The sequence below is a fragment of the Eurosta solidaginis genome, chromosome 1, assembly GCF_040869045.1.
Source record: "Eurosta solidaginis isolate ZX-2024a chromosome 1, ASM4086904v1, whole genome shotgun sequence".
In the NCBI taxonomy this organism is placed as follows: Eukaryota; Metazoa; Arthropoda; class Insecta; order Diptera; family Tephritidae; genus Eurosta; species Eurosta solidaginis.
In genome coordinates, this window is record NC_090319.1 from 49,707,907 (window position 1) to 49,724,587 (window position 16,681).

At 36.1% G+C, this 16,681-nt stretch overlaps 1 protein-coding gene across 8 annotated transcripts in view; it reads right to left on the reverse strand.

Moving 5' to 3' along the window:
- Ssdp (Sequence-specific single-stranded DNA-binding protein) overlaps positions 1-10,290 on the reverse strand; it is a 63,268-nt gene extending 52,978 nt beyond the window's left edge. For 4 of the 8 annotated variants that reach the window (XR_010953691.1, XM_067789257.1, XM_067789267.1 and 1 more), the window contains exon 1: positions 9,264-10,290. The gene's annotated coding sequence lies outside the window, so the exon portion shown is untranslated. The remainder of the gene's footprint in view (positions 1-9,263) is intronic. The other 4 variants (XM_067789229.1, XM_067789237.1, XM_067789248.1 and 1 more) reach the window with 4 other exon arrangements.
- Positions 10,291-16,681: the final 6,391 nt, after the last annotated feature.

Genomic DNA, 16,681 nt, shown 5'->3' on the forward strand with positions numbered 1-16,681 from the left:
TTGATATCTTTCATTTGATACCCATGTCATATAAACACATTCCAGGGTTACCCTATGTTCATTTTCCTACATGGTGATTTTCCCTTATTTGATAAAGGATGAAGGAAAATCGTTCCAAAAAACGTCACCCTTGGTCCACAATTTCGGACTCTTATCGGACTCATAATTCAGAGCGATTCGAAAATATTTCATGGGTGATTTAAAAAAAAATGATAAAGAAATTCCTTCAAATTTAACCAAATTTTCATATTTAAAAAAATATTTAAATAAAATGAATCGATAGCTGAAGAAAGATAGCAAAGGCAAGTTGCTCCACTTTTTGGTATTACCATTTTAATTCACTTAAATTCATGAATTTGAACATTTCTTTAGTTGTACAGTTTTAACTTTCATCTTTGAAGTTTTGATTTACTCTAAATATAATTTGTTACATAGACAATTAAATAAAGACTAATGGATTTTACGTGCGCAACGATTTTATTTAATTGTCTGATCAACGCCCTAGATTGATGAGGAGTATGATAACTAGTACCTAGGACCTACATAATTATTTTCTAGTTTTAGTATTATTATTATTTCATGCAAGTATTGTTTTCAATAAAACCGTTGTATTTAAAATACTCTTTCCTGACATTTTGTTACAATCTAAGGCCTCAATACATAATCCTTCCAAAGACTTTACTCGACTAGGCGCCACGTATGCTTGTCCCTCCTCGAACTCCGAAGTATTTTGATGTCACTTCTACCGCACTGTATGTAATATTTGTGCCGAATATGAGCGAAATCGGCCATAATTACGATTTGTTTAAATATCTCGATCTTTGCGTCACCTGGCGGCGGGTTTTTTTCATATGTCGTTTTCTATTCTTGCATGTATTATGTGTTCCAAATATGAGCCAAATCGGACCACAAATACGACTTTTGTGAATATCTCGATCCTTGCGCAACCTAGCGGCGATTTTTTTCATATATAAAAGAACCATAATTTATAAAAAAAAGAAATACATGGAAGATAGAGTAAATCATAACAATGGCGATATGAAACGTATGTGGAAGTGTCTAAAAGACCTCGTCGAGCTTAATGATGTTAAAAAACATATCACTAAAATTGTAATTAACGGTGAATGCCTGGAAAATGAATATGATATAGCTAATGCCCTAAATAACTTTTTTATACAAAGTATTGTTGAAATTAATGATAGCATCGAAGAAATTGTAAATGGGGATGAAATAAGCGCAAATCATAGTAATCCATTTGAAACATTTAAATTTACTGACATTGTAGTGGACGATATTATTATTATCACAAAATCACTTAAAAACAAATATGGCGGCGACAAGCTTTTATCGGAGGGTGTCGTTAAAGATGCCATGACATATACTGCTAATTTCTACAAAGACATAATTAACGAATCCTTAAACAGCGGTATTGTACCTAGTTACTGGAAAATTTCAACAATAATACCTGTTGAAAAAGTAAAAAATACAATGAAACCTGAGGAACTACGTCCAATTAACACGTTACCTACAGATGAAAAAATTATGGAGACAGTGGTGAAGGATCAACTTGTGGCATACTTAGAGAAGCACAATGTGATTATCCCAGAACAATCGGGATTCAGGAAGAGCCATTCTTGTGAAACAGCGTTGAATATGGTAATTGCAGATTGGAAAGAAGACATGGCGGACAAAAAATTTACGGTGTCTGTCTTCTTGGATTTAAAACGGGCTTTTGAAACTGTCGATAGATCTGAGCTATTGGACGTTATGTTTAAAATTGGTATAAGAGGAAAGGCTTTGGAATGGTTCCGGAGTTATTTGGGTGACAGAAAACAGAGAACGATAATTGGAAAGGAGGTTTCATCAGTGGTGGATGTTAACATTGGTTTACCACAAGGCTCGGTCTTGGCGCCAATATTGTTTACATTGTATATCAATGATATCAAAAGATGCTTAAAATATTGTAAAATACGTCTATTTGCGGATGATGCATTGCTTATCATAAGTGAAAAATATGCAGAATGTGCCATGCTGAAAGTACAAGAAGACCTGGACTCGCTATACAAATGGTTATGCCTTAGAAAACTGAAATTAAATGTCGAAAAAACTAAGTTCATGATATTTTGTAAAAACACCAATATCATAAGTAACAATAGTTTAAATAATATTACGCTGAAGGTAAAAAACATGGAAATCCAAAGAGTAGACAAAATTAAGTATTTAGGAGTTTTGATTGATGATAATCTAAATTTTGGAGAGCATGTAACTTATCTGGAAAGGAAAATTGCACAGAAAATAGGCTTCATGTATAGAACATGTAAACATATCAGTCAAAGTCATAAAATATTGGTATATCGTTCAATTATTGAACCACACTTTATTTATTGTCCTACTATTCTGCTATTAAGTAATGATATATATATTAAGAAACTTCAAATACAGCAAAACAAGGCAATGCGATTTATTTTAAAATGTCCTCCAAGAACGCCAAAAATTGTAATGCTCAATAGATTAAACTGGCTTAGTATTAAACAGTCAGTTAGTTATTTCACATTGAAATTTATACACCAACTTAGGTTAGGAATGTTACCGAATTACCTGAGTAGTAAAATACATTATAATCATGAAATCCACAATTATGGAACAAGAAATTGCAATAATATAAGACTGCCTAGAATAAGAACTGAGTTCGCCAAAAGGTCTCTTGAATATTTAGGGTATAAAATGTATAATGAGTTACCTTCTGATTTGAAAGACTGTGAAAATATTAGTAAGTTCAAAGAAAAATTGTTTTTATATTGTACGTCACTAAATGTGACATGAGTAGTTATGTTTAATTTCTTATGTTAACCTAAACTAGGTCTTAAAGACCGTAATAATAAATAAATAAATAAATAAATAATAGGTCGCTTTCTATTCATGTATGTATTATGTGCTCCAAATATGAGCCAAATCGGACCACAAATACGATTTTTTTGAATATCTCGATCCTTGCGCCACCTAGCGGTGATTTTTTTTCCAAATATGAGCCAAATCGGACCAAATTACGATTTTTGTGAATATCTCGATCCTTGCGCCACTTAGGGGCGATTTTTTTTCATAGGTCGCTTTATATTCATGTATGTATTATGTGTTCCAAATCTGAGCCAAATCGGACCGCAAACACGAATTTTTTTTAATATCTCGATCCTTGCCGCACCTAGCGGGATTTTTTTCATAAAGCGATTTCTATTTCTGTATGTAATATAATTTCCAAATCTGAGCAAAATTGGACCGCAAATTCTATTTTTTTAATACCTCGATCCTTGCCCCACCTGGCGACGTTTTTTTCATATGTCGCTTTCTATTTATGTATGTAATATGTGTTCCAAATATGAGCCAAATCGGCCAATAGGATTTTTTTAAATATCTCGATTCTCGCGTCACCTGGCGGCGATTTTTTTCATGTCGCTTTCGAAGTATGAGTCTAATCGGAGCACAAATACGATTTCTTTGAATAACTTGATACCAGCGCCACCTAGCAGCGGTTTTTATAAGTCGTTTTTTATTCATGTATGTATTATGTATTCCAAATACGAGCTAAATCGGACTACAAATACGATTTTTTTGAATATCTTGATGCTTGCGCCACCTAGCGGCGATTTTTTAGGTCGCTTTCTATTCATGTATGTATTATGTATTCCATATATCAGCCAAATCGGACCACAAATACGATTTTTTGAAATATTTCAATCCATGCGCATCTACATAATTAAAATTTTAAAAAGACCCTGGATAAAGTTTTTAAAATATAGACCAAAGTTTGCAGACGTTTGTGTTCAAAACATTGATTTCAATAGTCTTCGTGAAATCAAAACGATATTTTAGAATGAAAGTCGACCGATTTAAGTTTAAAGATGTTAACTGCTGTTTTCCGGCCTTATGATATAAGAGCTCATTATGGATGACCGCGCAGCTTCTGTTTTCAGACTAGTTCGACTGTCCACTACGTTAGGGTAGTAGCACACACGGTCATTATTTCGACTGACTTGGGAAAGCTTTTGCTTCACCACTTTGAGTGTTCTTGCTAACGACAAAGCCTCACCTGGTAAATACATATATGTGCCTACGTATTTACATTTGTAAAAGGAGCCGTAACATGTAGGTGATATTTAAACTTCGTTGATAGGCTATAATCAATGTGATTCACTCCAAGGGACTAGGTTTGGATAGGGCCGCCAACTTTATGTCAAACCGGGAGACTTGGGTGTTGAAGGATGAAGTGTGAAAATTTAAATTAACATTTCAGACGCTATTGTATAGTTTCGCAAATAAACAACAGATTTTTGAATGTAAGCCCAAATGATTTTTCAAAACCTTCTCATACGTACATATATCCTCAACTTAAGTATGAGGTAAGAATCATTTCAAAGGAGTGTTTATGCCCCTAGAACCTACTAAAGGATTTTCCATCACTGATTTGGCTTTCTTTCAGCCAATCGCAATATAAAATTTTTAAAAATTTCCGCACCTTTTTTGTTTTTTTTTTTTTTACCAACTTGAGGACAATTTGAAACGCTTTGGGTAATTTTATTTTAATCCATTGTTCATTATTTTTTGGAAAAAATATGCAAAGCATATAAATTTATTATATAACTTTTTTTTTAGTGTTTTGTTTTAATAACTTGGTGAAATGGGTGATGCAAAGTCCGTGTTAAGCTGACATCGAAAACGCCTGTTTTTTTTTAATAACTTTTGAACAGTTAGAAAGAGTTAAATTTCGCAATAAGTTTCTTATATTTCACAATTAGTTTCTTATAACTGGCAGTGATTCGCATCCGTTGATACGACTTTCGACCATATCCGACCAATTTTCGACATGAACAATAAATGGCCTAAACAGTCTTAAACGAGTAGAAAATATAGTAACGCGCCGGACGCCGCCGCCGCGCCGATATTTTTGACATTCGGCCGCGGCGTGCGAAAAACGACCCTAATCGGCGGCGGCGGCGGCGTATATCTCTATTACCATCTAACTTCATTTTGGCGAAAGGGTTCAGCAGTAAGCGAGTGCTGGTGGAGGAGATTCAGCAAAGACCACCAAAGTCGAAGGCAGTTGATCGGGCAAAGGTTGATGGATCGAATGGGCCAAATAAAGCGAAATCCAAGGTACCTGCGAGAGAAACACTGGCATTGAAAAAACCAAATGGACGCACAAAAACGAAGGAAAGCATTTCCCAGAAAGAATGCGGGAGTAGTTTCAAGCCAGGGCGCAAGCTTTACGAAGTAGTTCATTGGCCAAACAACAGAGTGTGAGGGAACGAATCAAGATAATGAATACTAGGCTGAAACACAGGTACGACAAAAAAAATTAATTCGGCAGGTTTCCGTGAGGGAGATTTGGTACTGCTATACAACACTCACCGGCGGAAAGGTGTTCTATCCAAATTTTGGCGCAGTTGGGAAGGCCCGTACAAAGTTGTGAAGAAGATCAGTGATACCATCTACCGCATACAAACCAGTGGGAAAACACGAAATAGAAGGGTTGTTCATTTGGAGGTGCTAGCAGCGTTTAGATCGAGAGATTTGTCTGATCGGGACGATCAGACTTAGGTGGAGAGCAGTGTGACGAATATGAGGTATAAGTGTTTTTGTGAAGTACATTAACAAAGACCAATTTGCATTATTGAATATTGGAGTTATTTATTCAACAGTTTGGCTATACGAACGTTAGTAGAAGGTGTGAAATAAGCGGACTTTCCCTAAATTCGTTTCAATACCTGGTAATAGTCTAGTTGAGCGGTCGACTGCTAATACGCTATCAAAAATATCGAGAGAGGTGTCAAACGACGCGTCTGGACATCAGTATTAATAAAACTCTAATTTGAACTCGTTCAAAAGATATTAACGGAAAACCGAAAAAAGACCCGCGGGTACCTCCGAAACCGGGGGTGGGATCCATAGTATTTTTGCGCAGAACACCTTTCTGCGTTGGCGGCCTTCGGCCGCGCTTATAAAAAATTACCCATGCCGAGTCCGGGTGTGTGGTATAACCGTGGCTACCGCTACGGTGATGCACAATTTTTTTTTGTGGGTATAACACAACAACAACCACATGAAAATCTCCAACTTCAACTGCAAATATCTCCGGACAGAGATAAATTTTTTCTTTTCGCCTTCGGATTATTGTTCTCCAGATTAATACGCGTCTTTTGACACCTCTCTCGATATTTTTGGTAAAAAGCAGTCCACCCCTCAACTAGACTTTTTCCCAATAGGTAATAGTCTAGTTGAGGGGTCGACTGCTAATACGCTATCAAAAATATCGAGAGAGGTGTCAAACGACGCGTATTAATTCGAGAACAATAATCCGATGGCGGAAAAGAAACATTTTATCTATATCCGGAGATATTTGTAGTTGAAGTTGGCGATTTTCATGTGGTTGTTGTTGTGTATGTGTATGTGTATATGTGTATATGTTTATTAAGTCTATGATCGAAAAGAATCTTACAGACTAGATACAAATGAATAGAAAGATATAAAAACTATATAGTCAAACTTATATATGTAATTACCGTGTAAATAATAAAAAAGAAAAAAGATAACAATGAGATGAATAAATAATAAAAATAAATTACAGCCACAAATCCAGAGAAGACTTGAACGTACTTCTCGACATAGAGAAATCAAGAAGGAAGCTCCCTGAGAGTCTATTAAATACGGTAAGTGCGCGGAAAATCGGGTCAAACATGCAATAGTTGGCTCTACCGACACGCAAGTAAAAGGGTAAGAAAGTACGAAGACACCTATTAGGTACATTAAAATTAACTTTAGCTAGAAGAGCTGAACAATCCAAAGAGCCAGTGATGAGATTATAAACAAACATTAGTAGATGCGCAGTTCTCCGGATTTCAAGAGACTGGAGATTGATAAGTATGCATCGCGAGTAATAGGATGGGGATGGATCGTCTAAGTTAATAGAAATTAAGCAAAATCTAATGAATTTTCTTTGAACCCTCTCTATTCTGGCAGAGTGGCCACTATAGATAGGATTCCAGACAAATGAGGCGTATTCTAATTTTGAGCGAACTAAAGAGATAAAAAGTTCCTTCCTGGTATAGGGATCCTTAAAGTCTTTAGCATATCTGCGAAGGAAGGCAAGGTTTCTGTAAGCCTTCGGAAGGACATAACAGATATGACTAACGAAGGAGAAAGAGGTGTCGAAGACAACACCTACATCAATAACTTCTTTGACAGAAGCCAGTGGAACACCTGAAATACCGTAGGGCGTGGTATGCAGGGTAGACGACTTGGAAAAAGACATTTGAATGCATTTTTTGACATTTAAGTAGAGACTATTGGCATTACACCAAGCAACAAGATTATTTAGATCGGGATTCAAGGGGTTGTGTAGCGCAGCACTGCATCTGACGGGCCATTAATTCTAAGAAAAATCTTAAGATCGTCTGCATATAAAAGGAAATCCAGACGAATTAAAGCAGGAACCAATGTCATTAATAAAGAGCACAAATAAAAGAGGACCAAAAATGCTACCCTGAGGTACCCCGGATGTTGCCAAGAAAGGTTGGGACTTACAGTCTTCAATTTCGATGCACAAGGACCTATTGCACGCTCCCACAAAAAAATGTGTCCATCACCGTGGCGGTAGCCACGGTTATACCACACACTCGGACTTGGCATGGCGTAGCCAAGGGTTATTTTTGGTAATAGTCTAGTTGAGGGGTCGACTGGTAATACGCTACCAAAAATATCGAGAGAGGTGTCAAAAGACGCGTCTTGACATCAGTATTAATAATCCGAAGGCGGAAAATAAAAATATTAACGCGTTCAAAAGATATTAACGAAAAACCGAAAAAAGACCCGCGGGTACCTCCGAAACCGGGGGTCGGATCCATAGTATTTTTGCGCAGAACACCTTTCGGCGTTGGCGGCCTTCGGCCGCGCTTATAAAAAATAACCCTGGGCTACGCCATGCCACGTCCGGGTGTGTGGTTTAACCGTGGCTACCGCCACGGTGATGGACAATTTTTTTGGTGGGTACAAACACAACAACAACCACATGGAAATCGCCAACTTCAACTGCAAATATCTCCGGACAGAGATAAAATTTTTCTTTTCCGCCTTCAGATTATTGTTCTCGAGGTTAATACGCGTCTTTTGACACCTCTCTCGATATTTTTGGTAGCGTATTAGCAGTCGACCCCTCAACTAGACTATTACCTTATTTTTTATAAGCGCGGCCGAAGGCCGCCTACTCAGAAAGGTGTTCTGCGCTAAAATACTATGGATCCCACCCCCGTTTTCGGAGGTACCCGCGGGTCTTTTTTCGGTTTTTCGTTAATATCTTTTGGTAATAGTCTAGTTGAGGGGTCGACTGCTAATACGCTACCAAAAATATCGAGAGAGGTGTCAAAAGACGCGTATTAACCTCGAGAACAATAATCTGAAGGCGGAAAAGAAAAATTTTATCTCTGTCCGGAGATATTTGCAGTTGAAGTTGGCGATTTCCATGTGGTTGTTGTTGTGTTTGTACCCACCAAAAAAATTGTCCATCACCGTGGCGGTAGCCACGGTTAAACCACACACCCGGACGTGGCATGGCGTAGCCCAGGGTTATTTTTTATAAGCGCGGCCGAAGGCCGCCAACGCCGAAAGGTGTTCTGCGCAAAAATACTATGGATCCGACCCCCGGTTTCGGAGGTACCCACGGGTCTTTTTTCGGTTTTTCGTTAATATCTTTTGAACGCGTTAATATTTTTATTTTCCGCCTTCGGATTATTAATACTGATGTCAAGACGCGTCTTTTGACACCTCTCTCGATATTTTTGGTAGCGTATTAGCAGTCGACCCCTCAACTAGACTATTACCTATCTTTTGAACGAGCTAATATTTTTATTTTCCGCCTCCGGTTTATTAATACTGATGTCAAGACGCGTCGTTTGACACCCCTCTCGGTATTTTTGGTAGCATATTAGCAGTCGACCCCTCAACTAGACTATTACCAATTTTTCTTTTCCGCCTTCGGATTATTGTTCTCGAGATAAATACGCGTCTTTTGATACCTCACTCGAAAATCTTGGCCCAACTTTAGGGTGGGTACCGCAAAATGCACTACTACCCTCAACTATACTATTACCCCAAGTTTTTGGATGTGTATTAGCAGTCGACCCCTGTAGTAAACTATTACCAGTGTCATGCTATGGTGTAGAAACAAATGAAAGATTTTAAATTAGTTTACGTTACTTTATAGCACATGCACTTACGTTTTGTAAGCGTTGCACAACACCACTGGAAAATTACGCACTGGGTGATTAGCTGATGTACCTAGATTTAAAATTTTCTTGTTTGCTTTATGTTTTCATATTCGCTTTTATGTAGTTAAACTGTGCATGAGCAGCTCCACTAAATATTCACCTGTATGCTATTTCTTTTCCTTTTTACACTTTGTTGCTTTTTCTTTATTCTGTTTTAATTACAATTTTAGATTTACGTATTTTCCGATATTTATTGCCGTTTTATGTGCATGCTTTTTTCGTTCAATTCTATGCAGATACATGTATGTATAAATGTGTGTAAAGTATGTTTTCAGTTTTACTGAGTTATTAAGGTGCTACAAAATTCATTTTACCTTAATACTGCAAGTTATCTTTCTTTTTTTCAGTATGCGGCTATAATGTTTTAAGTCGACGATTAAGTATGCAGTATATATGTCTTGAGGTTTTATTCACTTTGCAAAATAATTTAGTCCATTTTAACAAATCTGCTAAAACTTTTCACAAACATGCCGACCGATTGGTTTGTCAACGTCGTCGTAGCTGCTGCTATTTCTGTCGACGTCGCTGCTTTGGCTATTGTCACTTTTGTTGCAGATTTTATTGTTGTTTTTGTATTCAATGTTGCCGTTCTGTTTTTCTCAGATGGTTCGATTTCTTGATAATGTTGTTTTCTCACTCCAACTTCAACCACCGCAGGCTCAGTTTCTTCGTCTTCTTTCGCCAATTGGTCTTTCTTTGATCCTATTTCTTTTCCACTATGTTCGTGCACTTCTATATATATATATTTCACATGTACTTTTTCATGTAAAAAATTTTCATTTGTAAATTTGCGATATAATTGCATTTTTATTCTCTTCCATTTTATGCACAAAACATTTCAATCTATTAATGCTTGCACTTAAGTGATAATTTATTAAATAAGAACACAATTTTACCAGTGAAATATGAATCGAATGGTCCCGAACTTTTCGCCACAAGTACGTCTCGCGTTATTAAATGGCTGGCAATACTAGAGATGGACATTACAGGTCGGGTTTCGCTGTCTTAGACCGCGTTTACAAATGCACTGATCTGTAAATTTATATGAGAAATGTGTTATTTAGACCCAGTTTTCAGCAGAAGTACAACTCAGTTTGTCAGTTAAACTACGCTTAAACTTATTTTGCAGTTTTTCAGTATAATTTAACTGAAATTTAAGCTGACCTTAAGCAGAGTTAAACTCTAGTTAACCTATAGGTGATATGCGTTTGTTCGAAATGGCGTCGAATATACCCAACAAACATTGGGGCTTGAGTACCATTATTTATTTTTTTATTTATTTAAAGTCGACGCAAACACAAAGCGGTCCACTAATTATTGTAAAAGAACAGATATATATGTTAATACAGAGCCATCCTTAAAATTAAAATGTTTAAAAGAGGTACATAGAAAATTAGTATGTTATAACAATTTGACATCGCATTGCATAAGAAAAAATAAAATTAAAATATCAGGCTGAACTTAAGAATATAGCAGTATGTAAAGCGAACATTCAAAGCCAATGCAGTTAAAAACATCATTGTAGCACGAGCACCAATGACGCAAGGGACTATTCCTGGCAAAATTTTGCCGGCATAGAGGTAAATGAAAAGGCACAAAATATCTGGAGGCCCTAGCAGGAACAGCAAAATTTAGTTGACTGAGTAGGTCAGGGGAGTTAGTCACGCCGATAATGAGCTTGTGAATGAACATAACGTCGAGTAATACTCTACGATTCTCTAGAGATGGCAAATTAATTAGAAGGAGCCTATTCCTGTATGGTGGAAGTTGAGTACTTGATTCCCAGTTGAGACCTCGTAATGCAAAAATTAAAAACTGTCTCTTGACCGACTCATTCCGATCTATATGGATTTGATTGATTGGAGACCAAACACATGAACAGTACTTGAGAATAGGACGTACCAGCGAGGTATAAATGGTGAAATAAGGGTCATCAAACTTTTTAGCCCAACGTATGATAAATCCTAGTACCAGATGCTTTGTTTATAGTGGTTGATTATAGTGTTATGGTAAAACTTAATTTCGGATCAAAAGTAACACCTAGGTCAGTTACAACGGATATCCGCTCCGAAGGGTTGCCATTAAGAATATAAGATATTAGGACCGGCTTCACCCGGTGAAAAGTCATTTGCTTACATTTAGAGTAACTCAAAAAAAGTAAATTTGCAGTACACCAGCTTTGAAATGAGTCAAGATCGGTCTAACGCTGTTCAAAACAGAACAATTTTGAAGGCAGATATGTGTAACAAAGTTTTACATCATCTGCATACACAAAACCTCTAAAATGTAAGATAGCCAGGGTAAAAAGTAATGGGCCCAAATGGCTACCCTGAGGCACGCCAGAAGTTACATGAAACGACTTTGAAAGATTGTTATTGAAGAAAGCTCGCTGAGTCCTAATATCAAGATAATTTGAAATCCAACTTAATAAAGGCGCTGGAAAGCCCAGAAGATCTAGTTAGAGCTCATGTTTTTGACTAGGCATACTTCTAAAATCTCAAGAGTTGTTACGAAACTGTGACTCAACTCAAGAATCATAGCGTTCTCAGCAAAAAAGGGAATTTTTTATAAAGCAAAAAATGCTATTACTTAAGTTGAAAAAATTTAATGCCCAACTGGTGGTTCTCTAGCTGGACTCAAATGTAAGATTCCATATTACAGGAGTTTCAAGAAAATAAAATGAAATATGGATATATAATTTAAAAAATAAATAAATGGGAGGCGCGGTAACCTCCGAAGATATTATGGGACGAGCTTCTCTTCCAACTTTTTTTTTAATTTTTGCTACAAAAATGTGGGACGAGACCTACTTGTTTTATTCCGACTTCGAGCTACATCTGCAAGGCAGATCAGTTTCCACTGAGAGCTTTTGACGGCAGAAATACGCTCCGAGTGCTTGCCAAACACTGCTGAGGGGCGACCCCGCTTAGAAAAATATTCTACTAATTCAAAAATCTTGTTTCTAGAACTTTGATGTTGCTTTGCCCGGGTGTTGAACCCAGGATCTTCGGTGTGGTAGACGGAGCACGCTACCATCGCACCACGGCGGCCACCTATATAATTTATTTTTGATTAATTACGCTTCATTACTGCTATCAACCAGGTGTTTATTTCTCACAATAAACAGCTGTTGGTTTTGGTGGTACCACCTTGGAGATTTTTTTCAATTCCACCTCGACCCAATATGTAATAATATCAACCGTTGAAATGTGTTGAATATTCATTTGAGAACTGTACATTTCTCAAAATCTCTCGAAATTAGGATAATAATTGCAAAATATTAATGACGTTGGAGATCAACTCGAAAACTTTTAATTTTAGACAATTTCTCTAAAGTTGGATAGTGATTGGAGAATGAAGTTGAATATTAAATCGAGAACTATCTGGTTTAATATTAATAAAATAATGGTGTTGGATATCACTTCCGGAACTTGATATATATTTCGCTGGAGAACTTTTTTCCATGTTTCTTGGGCAAACGAAATCCAGCTGTTTCCCTATCTACAATTTATCTAGATAATAAAGAAACCAATGTTACCGCTCGAAAAGCATACGCCAATAGTGGCCTTAAACTGTGACTGAAAAACGGCTCAGTAGTTTAACTGGAGTTTAAATTTGATTAGAGTTTAAGCAAATTTAGCTTAAGCTTAGCTTAACCAACTACTGAAAAATCGGGCCTTAATTACTTATAATTAACTATTGGGAATTATGTAGGAAAATAAAGATAGTCACATCAGGCGGTCAAAGAACACAATTTTGTACCTAATACATGATGGATTTATTGAGTAAGGCACAAATAAAAAAAATTATTTTGCCCCAAAAACCGCTTTGACCGCGTTTACACGTGTACTAATCTACAAAAAAAAAAAAAAAACACAATAGTTAAACCTAGCCGTCAACAATAGCCCCATTCCTCGAAACTAGATAATTAACCGTCAAATTTTGCCTAGGAAAACAATGGCAATTACCGAAGCTATAACTTTATATGGCAAATCAAGTTATTTAATTACCGATAAGGTGCTAAGTACTCAGATGAATATTATCTCGTTGTATGTAAAACTAGGTCTTACATTGATCAATTCGCAATCGGTAATCCCTTACTTATGGCCAAGAAGCTACCGCCCATGGTTCAATCACAAGAGGTTTGCTCGGTACAAAGTTTTGACAATTGCAGCCATGTTGCTCCCAAATCGAATTGACATCCATAACTCTATGGTTTTTTTTTCTTTTTTTGGGAAATTTATGAAAAATAGTAGCTGTAGAAATAAGAAGAACAAATATTCATTTGCACGCTTAATACTTAACAGCATAACTTTTGTAATATTATTTAATGGTAAATTTATTACATAACGCAGGATCTAATAGGGCGGCTACACAATGAATAACTTGGTACGGACAACAACTTTTTTTATGTCCCGAAAGGGATATATGTAACATACCTGGGAATCTAATGTTGTGTTGAGCTCCAGCTATTGAGAGTGGCACATATATCACATTTAGAAGCAGCATGTAGCATAGGTCTTTTTGTTTTCCTTTGATATCATTATCATTTCAATTTATCAATGAAATCGATCAACAAATTCAACGAAGCAATTAGCAAGTATTGATGCATGCACAAAGAGGACAAATATAATAAGAGCAGTCCCTCGTTCTTTTTTAGGCATTTACTCGATGTTAACTGTGAGGTAGTCGCTACTTTTTTTTTGGGCGAGATGTTTATAAATGTCTTATATACATTTTCATTGGGTATTTGTGTTTATTTTTCCGACTGTATATAATTAGTTATTTAATTCTCTTTCCACAAATGACATTTGCATAAAGTGCCTACACCGCATGGATAAATTGGAGGCAATTCAAAAATGTCCCTCATAGAAAACATTCGGCATGAATTTTTTGATTTCCAGCGAGTTACTCGCCACAAAATAACGAGTGACGGCTTTTATTATATCTATCCTCCTTGGCATGCCCCTCGACAATATTGTCATATTCTTTAATTTCAAAATGCTCGTAAATCTCGCGAGTTTCTCGAAATTTATTTTAATCGCTGCATTGGCAATATTAAATACTAGCAGCTTACGACTTTTTTCGAACACACTAGAGTGTTTTCTTCATTATGTTCTTTCAAAGTAAACTTCCGAATAAACTTTTTTCAAATTAAGCACAATTAACGCTCGCTCATAATGGTTTAAATCACCACAGTGACAGGGTTAAGCTCAAATAAACTTGTAGTTTAAACTTGCACTAGAAACCGGCCATATGTTAATTTATACCTTATTCCATCGTAGTAGCGCAGACCAACGTTTCGAAGAAAGTAGTATATCAGTACTTGTAAATTCTATCCCTGATACTCAGTGTTGCTCTTACAAGGTATTTGAGTGGTTGTTTTGTGTGCGGTGCATTGTTTACTATATAGTTTGGCCGCTTAAATTGAAGTTATGTTGCGAATAGAGTGGAAGGCAGTGGACATATAAAGAAGGAATGATGTTGGGAGTTTTTTCAAAATATGCCCAAAATCCTGAAACACAAAGGGGCGGAGGGGGGAGGGCGTGGGACGAGTTAAGTACTGCTTCCTTTTTTAGCAGGAGATTTTCATTTTAAAAATGTAATATACGAACCAATGTTCATTCTATTTCTTTTTTAGCAGAAGATTTTTAAAAATGTAATATATAAACCAATGTTCATTTTATTACTCGTTTTACCTATGGGGCTTCGCATAATCTTTACAATAACATGATTTTTATTTTTACGATTTATTCCTCAATGAAAATTAATGAAACACGTAAAATGTAGCAATTAATCATGTTTTTACTTCTTACTTTATGTTAAAAAATAACTCTGTGTTAAAAATATCAGAACTAAAATATAAATGTCATACTACTTTTATATAACAAAAATGATTTTATGCATGCAAGCATTTTATACCTATGCATTATATCTTAATTTTCTCGATATATAAGGTAACAATTCCAGGGCCCGATTTCACAATCTTCGGTTAACGTTAGCAAGCAATTTATTTGAAAGAATTCATTCAGTTACTTCTCATATAAAGTGTCACTTTGAAATAAAGCACGTTAAAAGTTTCCCTGCCACAGATAGATCGAAAATTTAAGGAGGATTGCACTGCGACCATTGGTTTGTTGTGCCCTCATAAGATTGCGTCTCATTCCAGTAGGATATGTTCCGCCGTCTCTGGAGATCGATCACAAAATCGATATAAAATGCAAGAAACTTCAAGAAGAACGTAGGTTTTTAATGATTTGTGTGTTGCTTCGACGTGGGCGTTGCGTTGCTTATCGATTGAAGCAATTAAAGCGCGTCAGATGTAGACGCAACGCAAGTGCAAAACGACACAAAAGTCACCTTAAGCGTAGTTGCTTTACGTGTTATTTATTATTAATTGAAAATGTTGGATCTTGTACAAGGTTAAACTTAGGCAAGATACAGACGAGGCGTAGCTTCGTAGAACCTTACAAAATATGGCATGCAGCTAAGATCTCTCTACGCCTCAAGATTTCTTATGCTGTGCCTAATACGCGTCTATGAAGCTTCGCCTCGTGTCCATCTTCTGTTAGATTATATTTCAAAGAAAATTTTTTTAGTTTTAAACTTTGTTCATAATATTAATGTACATGTCTACTACTATGGCAGTCGCTTGCATACGCGTTTCATTATTTAAAAAAAATTTAGTTCTGAAAAATGCAACCTTGCACATGCATTTTCAAACACGGTTGCCACACCATGATTTCATTTGGGGCCAAAATGCATGTAAAAAAGGACCACACTTTCGTTCGTTGTAAAATTTTAATAAAGGAGACATTTGGCTTTATTTCAAAATGCACAAACAAAAATAAAGTGTAACTTTAGGTAATACATTTTCAAATTTATAGGATAAGTCTATGCCTTTCATCAATAAAACGTTGTGAACCTAATTTTGCTTGATTGCAATGAAATAAAATGTATAGTGCAGTTACGTTTTAGTAAGGAACGGTTAAAAAATTTGCGTTGTGGCGAACTGAGTAAACCATAAATAAAACTAAGCAATTATGTTAATGCTATTTTATAGATGCTTACTTTTCCCCTAACAGTTTAAACTTCATACCAGAACCTAGATTCAGAAAGTATGAGTTTTGAACTCAGACTAAAAATCAAGCGTCTTAAAAGTTTCAACTCTATAATAACTGAATACCGATCGAAAACAAGTATTTTTTCTGATAAGTCCGTTGTTGCCCGAACATTCAACACTTCCCTTTTTAATTACTCGCTTAAATTATCTCCCAAGTGAAATGTCATTGTCTGCTACATTTTTTTGCTAGAGCAATTTTCGTGGTAAGAATTCCATTGAAGTAAATTGAAAATTATATGTGGAT